Here is a 14,994-nt window from a genome sequence, read left to right as displayed (position 1 = left end):
CACCCGAAGCCTCCGCTCAGCCAACCTCGCCCTCGCCACAGTCCCTCGTATCTGGAAAACCACCGCCGGCGGCAGATCCTTCTCCGACCTCGCCGCCAAGACCTGGAACGCTCTCCCCACCAGCCTACGACAGACTCAGGACCTGCTGGCCTTCAGGAGACTCCTCAAGACCTGGCTCTTCGATCAGTAGCGGCCCCCCCTCCCCTCCCCAGCACCTTGAGACCCTCACGGGTATGTAGCGCGCTTTACAAATGCATTGATTGATTGTCAACACCAGGTGTGTAAAGACATGAGCAAAACAAGTCTGTTTGTACTGACTTGAAACATGTTAGAAAGGTACCAAAGTTTGCAATTCAATATGTCAGGAGAATACAAAATGGAAGAACTGATGTTCAAAATAACTAATACAAATGCGTTTTTCACAGGTCTATGTTATTTTCAGACCACAAGCTGAGAAAAAAACATTTCAGGAAGCCTGAGGGCATAGTTTGGTAATACTGTGACCCCACAAAAAATGGAGCAAGGAGGCCGAGGGGTAAAATGAAGACCCCCAAAAAAATGCAGTGGTATCCGTGGACCATGATAGGATCTGCTGATGCCTCTATGCACTTTGGTAGCCATCTTGAAATGACAGGGATCCATTCCCAGATGGGGTCACTTGAGTGTCATCTTGAAATGACCAGGATCACTTACATGCACATCTGGGAAGCAGCTTATTTCCCAGAGGTTTTGTGATCATTTACAAATGGTGGTGCATAGACGCCTTTTTGGAATTTTACCACACTCAGTTAAAAGAATTGTGCCAGAGGTATATGGATATTTGTATATATCTTTTGATGTTAAACAAGCAGAATAAAACAACATAATTCCAGAACTGGATCTAAGGAACACCTAGAGGACACTGCGTTTGGAAAATGGACAAATGCAGACTGTGATCAGGCTTTCAGTTGGTTAAATTAGTGTGATCTGACCTCTAGGTTAAGGGAACTACGTTTACGGGTGGCTTACTGATGCGTGTTGCAGGTTGAGCCGACTCTTTGTTGTAAGGAGGGAAGCTGAATCTGATCCAATACCGTCTTAACTATTTTTAAAGTTTTAACTTTGCTGCTATTGCTGTTTTACCTTTGTTGCTATTGCTGGTAATTTCACATTTGCACACTATTACACCAAGCGGAGCGCCATCTTTACTCTGCTCGGTTGGGACATTATCATGTACCATGTTGAAAGGTGAGCAGTCCAGCTTTCGCGGACTGCTCCCAGCTGCCTATTTAATGCACTCCGCTACGCTGACGCAGAAAGGGCGCCCCTCTGGCGCGCCGAAGGTAGGCCTGTTTGCGCTCGTCCGGATGCGCCCAGCGCCAGCCACGTTGCTCCAATTGATAGCGGCAAGTGCATCACCTGGTCGTGAGATACCCCCCTGGCCATGAGGAGAAACTTGGATAATCCTGGCCCTGCTTACCACTGTAAGGAATGCAACTTCACTTTGGGGGCACCAGGTAGGGCAACTGGGGGAAGGATCCCGGATCTCAGAGGGTATCAGATGATGGGGCAAGAGCCTGCCTGATTAATTGCAGAACGCTCCCCAAACATGCTGATGATATTTGGCTTTCTTCGATGGATAAAACCTGGGATATGATGTTCCTAACTGAAACACGGTTAAAGATGGATTATTTGCCGGCCTTGCCCATTGCTATCCTCCTGGCTTCCAAATAATGTGCACCAATGAGAGCGATGATAGAAGAGGGGGTGGAGTGGCTATTATTTTGATGGAAATTTGGGAGATTTCCACAACGGAATTGAACAACCTGGGCAGCATGGAGGGCTTAAACTTCTGTATACAGATGCTCCCATCTCTCTACTTTGCAGGGCTACTGATTTATAGACCGCCGGATTGCTCAAACAACTTTACCCCTGAACTATGTAATGGTATTGCACAGAAGGCACTCCAATACGCCAATTCTACGGCCTTAGGTGATTTCAACCTCCATGTAGACAACCCTAATTGGCCCCAGGCCTCTCAGCTAGTAATGTCTATCAACGGAGCTAACATCACAAAACGCTTACATACCACCACGCATAGAGTAGGTCATGGTTGGGATTTCTCCAACATTCCAACCATAAGAATTGAGGCCCCTCAATGTATGGTCTGGACGGACCACTTCTTGGTCCCCTTTTCTCTCACTCTGGGGAAAGCACAGCCGAGCGGGGGCAAATGCATGGTGCTAAGAAGAAACTGGAAAATGGCTATGGCAGACAGTTTGGGTCGAGTACTTCTAGATAGGGGACCACTGTTGACTGGCAATCCCAATGATGACGCTGTCACGTTCAACTTATGGATCTCCTCCGCCCCTAACACAGTGGCACCACTAAGATCTGTTAGGTCCCCGAGAGAGTCTGCTACTGCCCCCTGGTTCTCGGAAGACCTGAGAGCAGGAAAGAGTAGCTGTAAAAGGCTTGAGCGGCAGTGGAGGAAAGACTATAGTGCAGCTGCTAAGTAAGCCTATAAGGAAGCCTTGACGAAGCTCCGCAAATTGATAGTGGTGGCCAGAAAGGAATACTTTGTTAAGCGGAGTGAGAGTGCGGAGAACTCTGGAAAGGAAATTTTCAGGATTGTCAGATCCTTTACCAGTCCATCTGCAATCAAGGGAAAGATTCTTCCCTCTCCTTCCTTGTGCTCAAACTTATCCAACTTCTTTGAGGAGAAAATTCAGAAAGTTTACGCCTCATTCACAGTTGGGGAGGCGTTGGTGGATTCACAGTCATCTGTAATCACTAATTCCACTGGCACCTTCTCTGAGTTTTGTCCTATAACCTTGCAGGAATCACTGACCGAAATCCTAAGATGCAAGTCTGGTTCCTCCTTGGACCCTTGCCCACCCAAGCTTTTTTTAGGTCTCTGGCTCACTTGATCAACCCAGTACTTAACCACATTTGGAACACTTCGCTGTCTTCTGGCTCCTTTCCAGATAGTTTGAAACATGCATTGTTACTACCCCTTCTGAAAAATGCTGATCCTTCAGAGCTTGGTAATTACCGCCCGATTTCATTATTGCCAGCACCTGAACAAATGTTGGAAAAATTGGCACAACGTCAACTCACCAATTTCATTGATGCACATGACATCTTGCACGACACACAGTCTGGATTCCAGTCAGGATACAGTACTGAGACTGCAATGGTGAAGATGGTGGGATCTGTGAGAATAACTGTAGATGCAGGAGCATCAGCGATGCTGGTCCTTCTAGATTTTTCGGCTGCGTTCGACACGGTGGTGCACCCACTTTTACTGGACAGACTCAAACAGCTGGGTTTGCTTGGGCAGTTATCTCCTGGCTTTAGTCCTATCTCACAGACCGCTCTCAAAGACTCTCTATCCAACCGCATCAATCCGAACCAAAGCCACTATGGTGCAGCATACCTCAAGGCTCTGCCTAAGCCCTCTGCTTTTTAACACCTACTTGGTGCCACTTTTTAATCTCATCGATTCCTGGGAAGTGAAGGCAGTCTCCAATGCAGATGACACCCAGATGGTGTTTTCATTCACAGCCCACCCTGTGGACTCGTTTGACAGATATAAGGGATGTCTGAAGGATATTGCGTGCTGGATGAACAACAACAACAGCCTAAAACTAAACGCGGACAAGACGGAAGTCCTGTTCTTTGGTCAAGCCTCCACTCCATCCGCAGGGTTATGGTAGCCAACAGAATTGGGCTCACCTCCATCTCCAGCAAATACAGCGAGGAATCTGGGCATCAAATGGGATTCAGACCTATTTTTTGCGACCCAAGTTCGACACATTTCCTCGTTCTTCTTCAGGAAGCTAAGAAGCCTACGGAAATTTCTGCACTTAGTCCATGCTACTTTGACCTCTCAGCTGGACTATGCGAACAGGCTGTACCTTCTTATTTGATCAACAGACTCCAGATGGTATGAAATTTGGCAGCAAGATTAATCCGCCGGGTACCGTTCGGTCATCATATCGCCCCTCATATTACGCAACTCCATTGGCTTCCGGTAGGAAAAAGGATAGAGTTCAAGTCCCTGACCCTGGCTTTTCGTGCCCTGCACGATAAAGGACCTAGATATCTCAGACATAAGCTTTGCCCATATCAACAGAAACGCACTCTAAGATCCAACTCCCAGCACCTGCTTTGTGTACCTCGCTATGCTAAGTCCCTAATGGAATATAGCGTCCATATGGCACATACCCAGGTTCTGAGGGACATAGGGTCACCCCATTACTACTAATGGAAGTCCCTAATGGGAGGCAGGTCCTTCACAGTGAGGACCGCCGCTTGTGGAACTCCTTACCCTCTCATATGCGCTTCGTTGAATCAGAACACAAGTTCAGTAAGAGCCTGAAGATCTTGCTATTTAGCCAAGGCTAGCCTCCCTGTTAGCCCTGATCCCTCCTCTGTTTTATCCACTCAGCGCCCAGATACCAATGTTTGAGGTAGCTGTTGCGCTCTACAAATGACACTTTTATTATTATATGCAGCAGGTTTAAAGGGTATAGCACAGCACATTCCCAAAGCACATGTCCCCTTCTCAGAGCTCATTACATACAGATTAAAGGTGTGCACAGCAGTTTATGCGACTCAGTGCTAGATACTGGGTATGCCCACTGCACAAAGCTAAACAGCATGTGGCTCCTGAATATAGTGAGTAAAAAACAAGTCACTTACCTGTACAGTGTGCTTCTCCAGTATTGATAGCTTTTGGTTCACATGCTTGACTCTTCCCCGTCGTCATGGTAGGTGTCCCACAGTAACAGTAAAACAGCAGTATTAAAATTCAAAATGAAAACGCTCATAGGATTTAACTAGCCTTTAGCAACCTATTACCATTGTTTTCAAACATCTAAACTCCAGCCAATCAGAGCGTAGCCCATAGAGACGGGACCCCTTTAGATATGTACAGGGATCAGCAAGAGCTCCGCTGCTACAATGTTTAGAATGCGACCATAGTGGTTGTCCCCCACCTTCTTGGAAAACTTCAATTACTATTCCGATCCATAAAAAAGGTGACAAGTTCCTACTTCAAAATTATAGGCCGATATCACTGTTGGATGCCACCGCCAAGGTTATGGGGCGCATCCTGCTCAACGGACTGCAAGATTGGGCAGTAACAAATAACGCAATGGTACATACTCAATTTGGTTTAAAAAAGGGTTTGAGTACAGTCCATCAATGCCTGAACCTAAGTACCATCATAGGAAAGTACAATGTGGCAAAAAAGGGGACACTATATCTCTCCTTCATGGATTTATCCGCAGCTTTTGACTGTGTCTCGCATTCAAGGATGTGGAAAATCATGGAGGACCTGGGGATCGAGGCAGGAATCACCAACTATATAAGGCAATTGTACATGGACGTAAATGCCTGTATGCGCTTTGGAAGGGAGGGTGAATGCTCTTCAAAGCTTAACATCAAAAGAGGGGTAAGACAGGGTTGCATTTTAGCCCCCTTCCTATTCTCGCTATGCACAAATCGGGTAGTCAGCCCTAAGTTTATCCACCAGGGACACAGCAATGCTGGGTACGCGCCCCCTCCCAATTCTACTTCATGCAGATGACGCTGTATTAATTGCTAGAACTGGGAGGGGGTTACAGGGCCCAATAGATGATTACATCACTTTTATGGCAGACCTGGATTTAAAAGTAAATGGCTCCAAAACCTACACCATGACCTATGGGGCCAAAAACAGGATAAAACCTGTTTTTCATGCAGAGGGGCATAATTTGAGTGAATCACCCACCTTCTGTTATCTAGGGGTACTCTTTGATAGCAAGAACTTGTACTACCCGATGGCAACTAACAGAGGTGTGTTAATGGAGAAATCCATCAATGGGATATCCACGTTTATAAAGAAATTGGGTTTAAGGCAATAAGGGAACTCTCCACAATATATGAAGGTAAAACAGGGGCAGTGGCTTCATATGGCGCGGGGGTCTGGGGAATAGTCAATACACAGAACATAAAAAGGGTTGAGTATTCATTTATCAAATGTACCCTTTCCCTCCCCTCCAGTTGTTTGAACTACGTAGCCCACGCCGAACTAGGAACCCCTGTATATCGCTGACAGATTACAGATGGCCCCAATATTGCTCTGGAATACAATTTGGTCGCGTAAAGCAACGGGATTGAATAAATAAATTTGCAGTGATGTAATGCACTTAGACTATGCGATGGAGATCCCCTGGTTAGGTTATGTTAAACCTGTATGCGAGGAGATCGGCCTACCAAAACTTTTTACTAACCCTGAGTCTTTTAAACTACTAGATAATGAAAAGTCGAAACATTGCGTTCAGAACAATGCCATGGGAAGGAGATGGGTGGGCGGGCGAGGGAGTAAAACCATCTGTAGTCTCGTATAATACAATGGCCCACCAGGAGAGCTTGAAACCAAATCTGACCCTAGTACACAATGACCAGCAAAGGTTAATCTTGACCCGATTTAGGGCAAATATGCTGCCGCTGATGGTAGGGTTTCTCAATAAATGTCACTCCTTGTCAGAGTCAGCATTGTGCCTGTGCGACAGTATCTTGCCCACAACCAATTAGCACATCGTATTTTTTTGTACATTTTATGAAATCCCTAGAAAGAGATATATTTTACCTGAATTTAAAAGACTTAATTTTAGACAGTGCAATCAATCAATCAGGGGTTGATGAAGCCCAGCTACTCACTCGGAAGGAGGCTCAAGGCGCTGGTGGAGGGGGGCGTCCTCCTAATCTGGTCTTCTTTGTGCATGGTACCGTCGCAAGAAAGAGCTGGGCCGAGCGAGGGGATCTTTGCGGTGCATGGAAAGTGAGGCAGTGGTTCATGTAGGTGGGTCCGGTGTTGTGGAGGGCTTTGTGGGTGTGGGTGACAATATTGAAGGTGATTCTCTTCTCCACTGAGAGCCAGTGTAGAGTCCGTAGGTGTTGGCTGATGTGGCAGTGGCGTGGTAGGTTGAGGACTAGTCTGGCGGCGGCGTTCTGGACGTTGTGTAGTTTAGGGGTGAGGTTCTTCTTGATCCCGGCATAGAGTGTGTTGCCGTAGTTTAGTCTGCTGCTGATTAGGGCGTGGGTGACGGTTTTCCCGTGTTCGAGGGGAATCCAGTTGAAGGTCTTTTGGAGTAGGCGGAGGGTGTGGTAGCAGGAAGAGGTGACGGTGTTGATCTGGCTGTCCATTTTGAGTACGGAGTCCAGGATGATTCAGAGGTTGCGTGCATGGGGGACGGGGGGGTTCCCGAAGGCAGGGGGCCACCAGGTGTCGTTCCAGGCGTCGGGGTGTGGTCCCATGATGAGCACCTCCGTTTTGTCCGTGTTGAGTTGTAGGCAGCTGTTCTTCATCCATCTGGCGACTGCTTCCATACCGTCTTGAAAGTTATGTTTGAAGAGGTTGGGTTCGTTGGACAGGGAAACGATGAGTTGGGTGTCGTGTGCGTATGATACGATGTGGAGTCCGTGTAGTCTGACGATGGATGCGAGCGGGGCCATGTAGATGTTGAACAGGGTCAGGCTGAAGGAGAAGCCTTGAGGCACTCCGCAGGTGGTTGGTGTGGGTTCCGAGAGAAAAGGAGAGAGTCTGACCCGTCGCGTTCTGCCAGAGAGGAAAGAGCGAATCCAGTCAAGGGCCTTGTTTTGGGTTCCGGCATTGTGGAGTCTACAGGCTAGGGTGCGGTGAGAGACTCTATTGGAGGCCGCGGAGAGGTCTAGGAAGATGAGGGCCATAGTCCCTCCTTTGTTGAGGAGGTAGCGGATGTCATCTGTCGCAGCGAGAAGGGCAGTTTTGGTGCTATGGTTCTTCCTGAAGCCTGATTGGGAGGGGTTGAGGATATTGTTTTCTTCTATGAAGGCGGTGAGTTGGCTGTTGACAGCTTTTTCCAAGACTTTCGCCGGGTACAGGAGTAAGGGTAGGCTGAGATTTTTTAGGTCGGTGGGGTCAGCCGAGGGTATTTTCAAGAGAAGGTTAATTTTGCTGTGTTTCCAGTCATCGGGGAAGGAAGCCGTCTTGAAGGAGCGGTTGAGGATTGTTGAAGCCTGGGGCACTGATGACTGCGGATGTGTGGTAGATGTGGTGGGGGAAATGGTCCGTGGGGGCCCCAGAGTGGGTGGTCTTCTTAATCTTTAGGGTGTCTTTGACGCTGAGGGCGGTCTAGCTGTCCAGTGTTGCTGCGTGGGGCTTAGAACGGTGGGGGAGGGTTCCTCGTGGAGGTTGTTGTCGAAGTTGTCACAAATGGTCTTGATTTTGTGGTGGAAGAAGGTGCTGAGTCTGCCGCAGAGGTCCTGGGAGGGTGGGATGTCGGTAGCCTCGCTGTTGGGTTGCGCTCTTTTGTTTTTACAACAATTAAATACCCCATATGTGTGCTGTGTAATGTCTTCTTACTTATGGCGTGTACTCAAACTAAGGAAAAGTCTGAGAGGGGGGATGGCCATGAATAAAGTACCTCCCAGGATAACTGTTGCACTTTTAACGAGTTACTCAAGTGGCTGAAATTGGTCTCGCTTTTAATTGGTCATTTTTTTGATTGTTTATAATTGAATTGTACATATGAAGTGCTATTTTTAATATTTCAATTTTTATATTTATTTTGTAGTATACTTTTATGTTACTGAAAAGCATCAAATAAAGTTATCATTCACTGACTGAATTTTAATACTGCTATTTTACTGTTACTACTACCATGACGACGGGGAAGATTCCAGAATGTGAATCTACAGATACAATACTGGAGAGTAAGCTAGCAGTCCTAGAGGGGAAAGAGTACTAAAAGAGATGCTCTGTGGACTGCACCCAGAGCCCACGGGGAAAGGATTGCTTGGTATAGTTGCAGCTCATGTTTAATGGACCCTGGGAGTAAGGTTGGCTTGTCCATGTGCCCTAAGCACTATTGCCAAGCCCTAAGGCAAGGCACAGCGGAGGAGGCTGCACCGGAGGCCTGACCCTTACACTAATCTTAATAAAGGGATGTTTCTCAACCATTTGCTAAAGATGCAGATGACGCAAAATAGCAGATGAATCCATTTAAAATGTTGGCTGTTGTGATTGCTTTTGAGTTACAAATCAAGTGCAGTGTTCTTTGGTTATTTTTCTAGTCTATTACTTGAGTTTCGATGCATCTGCCCCCCCCCCCTCACACCACCCAAAAAAATTCCACAGCATGAATGTCAGGATTCAAATCAATTTATGATTTTCAAGATGGCAAAAAAATATTCTATAGAGACCTTCATGAGCCAATAACTTATGTCAAAAACTTAAAATGTGATCAGGGCTGGATTGAGAACTCAAATCAGCCCTGGCAATTATGACAGGCCTGCCCCTAGAGGGTGCACAAATGTGCATTGCTGCTTTTGTTACTGGGGACCGATACTGCAGCACCGCTACAAAACCGGTCCCCAGTAACAAAACCAGCCCCCACCGCTACAAATCCAGCCCCCACCCTTCCAGCCTTCCGAGGAAAAGCCCGATGCCCAGTGGCATGGAGAGCACGGGACCCACGTCTGGGCATACCCGTCCCACTCGGGGTGACAAATGCAAAAATAACAGTTGATGGACAGAATGCAGAACAATGTCATACGTTCACCCCAGTACAGAGATCTTGGCCTAGATCCATCGTTTTTTTGCTCACCATGCCATTCCAGTTTGAACCCAGCCATATGCAAATCAATCTTTTGCTTTCTCGCCCTAAGTGCGCCGGGTATGCCCAAACGTGGGTCCAGGGCTCACTGTGCCACTGGAATCAAGCTATCCTGGCTGAAGAGGGGTGAAACCCTGAAACCGGTCCTGGGATGCTTGTTTCCGGTCCAGTGAGGACCTGGCTTGGCAGTTCGGGCTGGTCTGTTCCCATGAGGCACAGGGTCAAGACTGATTTGCATATGGCCAGGTCTAACCTGGGGTGGCATGGCGAGCAAAAGAATGATGGATTTAAACCCAGATCTCTTGAATGAGGGTGAATGTTTTGATTTGCTCTGCATTCCGTCCATCAAATGTGTGTCTTTTGCTTTCTTGCCCGAGGTTATCAGTGAAGCATGAAGGTAGTGTTCCCTGCAAAAGGAAAACACGCCACGGCATTGTTGTTTCTGCTGGACTCAGCTTGTTATTTGCATTAAGTGCGATGTAGCAACTTCTTGGAATAAAAGCAGCAGTCAAGACTGTCTACGGCAGTATCTTGTGCGATAATATGGTTGATAATCTGGCCCTTGACCACCTAACAAGTGGTCAAGGGCCAGTCCTTATATATTAAATCTTTTCAGAGATTGGAATTTCTGGTGTTACGTTTAGTAATGTCTGACATATATTATGTGCATCAAGGTGTGCATCACACACATGCCCTTATGAACATATAAAGTAAATGGACACTAATTCAGACTAAACTGTTTTTGGCTATATGCATGACTTTGTTCATATTTTACCTTGACTTTGTGATAACTAGACACTTGTCCCAGATTGATGTTGCATCAGGTGTTATATCTATGTCATTGTCTGAATCATTTGACACTTTCACAGGTCTTGGAATGAAAAGGTCAGGCACCATCTGCATCAATGGCAGAAATGACAAGGATTCTGCATACATTTGAGAAAAATGGTAACTCCCACTAAATAAAATTGAAACAAATGGCGACTCCTGTTACCTAAGAAGGGGTCGGGCCCACCTAAAATGGAGTCGTACCTTAGGGGTCCTACATCAAACTAATTTTAACTGAGCCAACAAAGGCATGCAATCTGAGCATACTGAGGGTAAGTAACTTGTTCTGTTACTTTCAACTGCAGATTCCTCACCTTTAGAATAGATACCAAAATAAGTACTTTCCAGGTAGAGAGTCTGTGGAATAGGCTAAAAGCATAAATTCTTGCAAGACCGAATAGCCAAAATGTCCTTCCTGTCAGACTTGCCTGTAAAGGCAGTGGTGTTCCATGAACTTGTGCAATGACACTTTTGCCATGGCCTGAAACATGTCCAGGACAGGCACTCTCATGCCAAAACAGTGGTCGCAGCCTTGACCCTAGTGGAGTGGCTTCTTAAAACTTCTGGAGTCTGAATCTAGGCCAGCGTGTAGCAGATGTTGATGCAGAGGAATATCCACCTAGACAGTGCCATTTTCTGCATCTTCTTGCCTTTATTTGCCACAGATAACCCTACAAAAAGCTGATTGTCTACTTACTGATCTTTGGTGAGATGAATGTAGAAACTCAAAGCCCTTTTGGGATATACACAAGGGGGGGAGAGAGCACACTGCCTGGCATACCAGCCCACAATTTGTCCAAATCCACTGTGATGAATACAGTGCTTGAAAACACTCACTTCAGTTAAGTCTTTAGTTTTCACCATTGTTTGTGCAGCCAGTGCTTTGTATCTCTAGGCACGTGTTTCAGTATGTATGTCCTTCTTCAGTAGAGAGTTAACGCTTTAAATGTGACGTTCTGGCAATGCTGCTCAGAGTCTTCTCAGGTTTCTGTACCACTCACAGAGCACAGGTGATTCCCAATGAGCTCATCAGCTCAATAACTCAGCAAAGAGACAACCAAAACAAGGGATGAGGGAACACACTGCCTGGGAGCGAGCCGATGGAAGTCTCTCCTCCTCTTTCAAGAGATCATGCAGGGCAAAGAACGCTGTAATAGTGATGGATTATGCAAAGTGATAAGGAATCACAGCGTTCGGAAAAAGGCCGCCTCAGGTCCTCAGCACCAGTGTTGTCCAGAACAATGGTGGTGTACAGTGATTGTACTAAAAGAGTCTGTAGTTCACTCGTGCAACGAGCTGAAATAATCACCCTGAGGAAGACAGTTTTCGCAGTGAGAGGAAGCAACGAGCAGCTATTTATTGGCTGGAAGTGGGTGCATATGAGGAATTGTTACACAATCTATTTTACTCCAACTGACCATCCAATGGTCGGTACCTATACACGTAGATGGAATGATGTGAAGGGACAGGTGAGGGAAACTTTTGACTTCACCACTAGGTGAGCAAGGAAGCAATTCCTTTTGGTTTAGGTACCCTCACACACCCTAGTGGTGTCATGCTTCATCATCGGGTCACCCCGACGCCTAAAAGTCGGGGTGGGCTCAACCACAATGTTGGGAGCTCTTTGAAGATATTACAGACCAGGGAGGCTAAAAGATAAAAAACCTCAGGCAGATCCCCAGTTTCCCTTTATGATTGGGTCTGTCTGGGTTAAATAAAATTACTAAAAATGGGGGTCGTTATAGGAGTGTTATGGTCCTAGGACCCTAGTGCCAACATGTTTCAGTCCATATATGGCCGTGAAGGTCCAGGACTTTCTTCAGGGCAAAGGAGGCCACCCTGGTTTTTTTTAGGCAAGGGCAGAGTAGCTGCTCCTTGTATGAGCGACTGATTAATTAATCTGTCAAGCGTCGTAATTCCATCTGTAAAAGAGAACACAGAAAACAAAACATACAACTTATACTTATTGGTTTTCTTAATGGTAGTTCCAACGTGATGTATCTCAAAATCGTGCTTAGGATGAAGAGCCACACCTACACGTGCCCAGTGATCATGAGGCATAGTGGTGTGCAGCTATATCCACATATGTGCCACTCAAAATTGTATCTGTACACAATTGATCGGCGTGGCAGATGTATTGTGCGGTGGCGAATTTGCTCGCATTCTAACTGAATCCACATGCCAGTTAGTGTATACTATCAATGTAAAAAACTCTCCTAGAGTACGCTCACATACATCATTCTCACCGTATCTGTGACTGAACACAGTAATCTAAACCATGCGTGATAATTAAAACAACATATGAGCAACTGTGAAATCCACTCGCACTCATGCATACTTTCTTACCCGGACTTCGGATGATTTCCGTTTCTCAGGGGATCGTAGGGCTAATGGGGTAGCTCTATAGTCACACCCTATCAAGGAAGCCCCAGAGTGTAAATAAGTGGGGAAGGAAATATTAAAAGACCGTTTTAGGGCATAGGAAAAAAGATTGTAGTAGATTCCTTCTCCATAAGAATGAAGAGGGCCCGTGTCTTGGGCCCTTCAACCTAGTCCCAACACACTTACTTCGTCAAGAGTCCTGCCCCGCCTGTCCACCTACTTGGTCCCGATCCCCGGCGTTTTGCGCCATGTTTAGTCGATCGGTAAGTTTATACTTCCGCATTTGTGTAGTGAAGACGGGATTGGTCATCACAGTCACGTGATAGATGACAGAGAGATGCACTTTGGATTGTTTAGTGGCAACCTCACAAGAAAGGTGTGAGAGTGGGTAGGTTTTCCCCGTGGGAATTGTAGCCCCATTGGCTAGGGAGTCCTCCCCACACACAAACTTAAAATTGGCATAAAAGTGGCCTCCCTGGATTTCAGTCTCAGAATGCTGGCTCACCGGGAAAGAATAGAAGAACTACACTTTTATGACCTCCTGTGGACTTCAGAAAGAAAGGCTGCACCAAGGAAGACTACTCCTGCTGAAACAAGACATAACTACAGAAAGAGAAGGGCTGCACCTGCTCTTGAACCCGTCAAGAGAGACCCAATAACTGAACCTGCTCCCATTTGTGCCAAGGACCAGTGAGCGAGCTATGTTGGCTAGCCTCCTGTTAAGGTTCAGGGACACAAAAGCTAAAGAAGCCTGCACAGTGTCCAGCTGGCATTGGTCTTGCCCTGAGCTACCCTGCTGTAGCCCGCAAGATCGAGTCCTATCCAAGAAGAGTTGCCTCTCAGGCCGTGGACCCTTGGCTGGTGCTAGAGTTTACTATTTCTCCCCAAAGAACTAAAACTAGTGAGCCTAAAACAAAAGATAACAGTTTTGGGGGACAGAGTCCGGAGCTCAAAGACTACCGCTACTTGTCAGTTCATAGTTGCCTCGAACCCTGTACGAACCAAGCTCTTCATTTAACTTCTGGACTTCACCTGTTTGTCAGCATAGAAACCAATGCCATATTTGGGCTGCAGAGGACTCCGCAACCTGAGCTTCAGTGAGAAAAAGAATCAGAAAAGTTACTAAGTGTTAAGATAAACTCTGTTCACTTCATCAGATGTTGGTGTCTATTTATGGTTCAGTTCTTTTTATTAGCATTTCAACAAAACAAACAGTGCCACCAGCAGATTTCTTAGTCAACAGTAGATACTTAACCACTGATGAGGCCTAACATATTGTTGCTAATGTCGTGTTGGCAGTTAAAGACCCCCCACCCGAACTACTCCCCTCCCATCCCTCCCATACCCCCACATTGGGAATCTTGAAATGTTCAGTCGGTGAGTTTGCTCAATGTTTTGAGGTTGATGGTGGTTGATTCATCTCCGGTAGACATAACAGTCGGTCTTATCTTGGATATGTCACTTCTATAAATTCCTGTGAAAGCAGGGGCACGTACGGACGCCACAGATCCCCAAATGCCTCTCTCTTCCCGGCCTGAGTCATTGTGATCTTTTCCATACCCAGGATGTGCCATAGCATTTGTAGCCAGCTAGTGTGTGTGGAGGTCTGTGATGTGCCCCAGTGGCTGCGAATGCTTTGAATGGCAACCCCCAACGCCATGCCTATTTGCCACCTGTGTCTGGATTTCAGAGGGTATGTAAAGGGATTTGGAAGGCCCAGAAATATGTATGCAGGAAAGCGCAGTAATTGGGTGTTTAAATGCCTATCTTTGGTATCTATTTAAAGATAAAAATATATACTATGTTTTTAAATTAGAGTGTGTGTTTTTATTGTTTTGCATTCCTTACTTATTCACTGTTTTGGTACTGATAAATACTTTAGGCCTGGGCTAAATTTCCGTTCCGCTCGCGGAAATTGCGATAATTTGACATTTCCGCGTTCCGCGGAGAGCGCAAAAATGTCAAAATTTCCGCATTCCGCAGCTTAGCGATAATTTGTTTCTTGCTCGCGCTGTAAAATAATACATTCTCGCGCGATCGCCTCACCTGAATCCCCGCGTTCGCCGACAAGTTTTCCCGATCCGGTCGCGTTCTCCACGAGATGTTGGATTGTTGGTAGCCCTTTGCGCAGTCTCGCGACAGTTCGCGCCCGCTGTAA

This window comes from Triturus cristatus, chromosome 5_2, assembly GCF_964204655.1.
Source record: "Triturus cristatus chromosome 5_2, aTriCri1.1, whole genome shotgun sequence".
Lineage (NCBI taxonomy): Eukaryota > Metazoa > Chordata > Amphibia > Caudata > Salamandridae > Triturus > Triturus cristatus.
The sequence above is the reverse complement of the archived record's forward strand: the minus strand, read 5'-3'. Positions refer to the sequence as shown.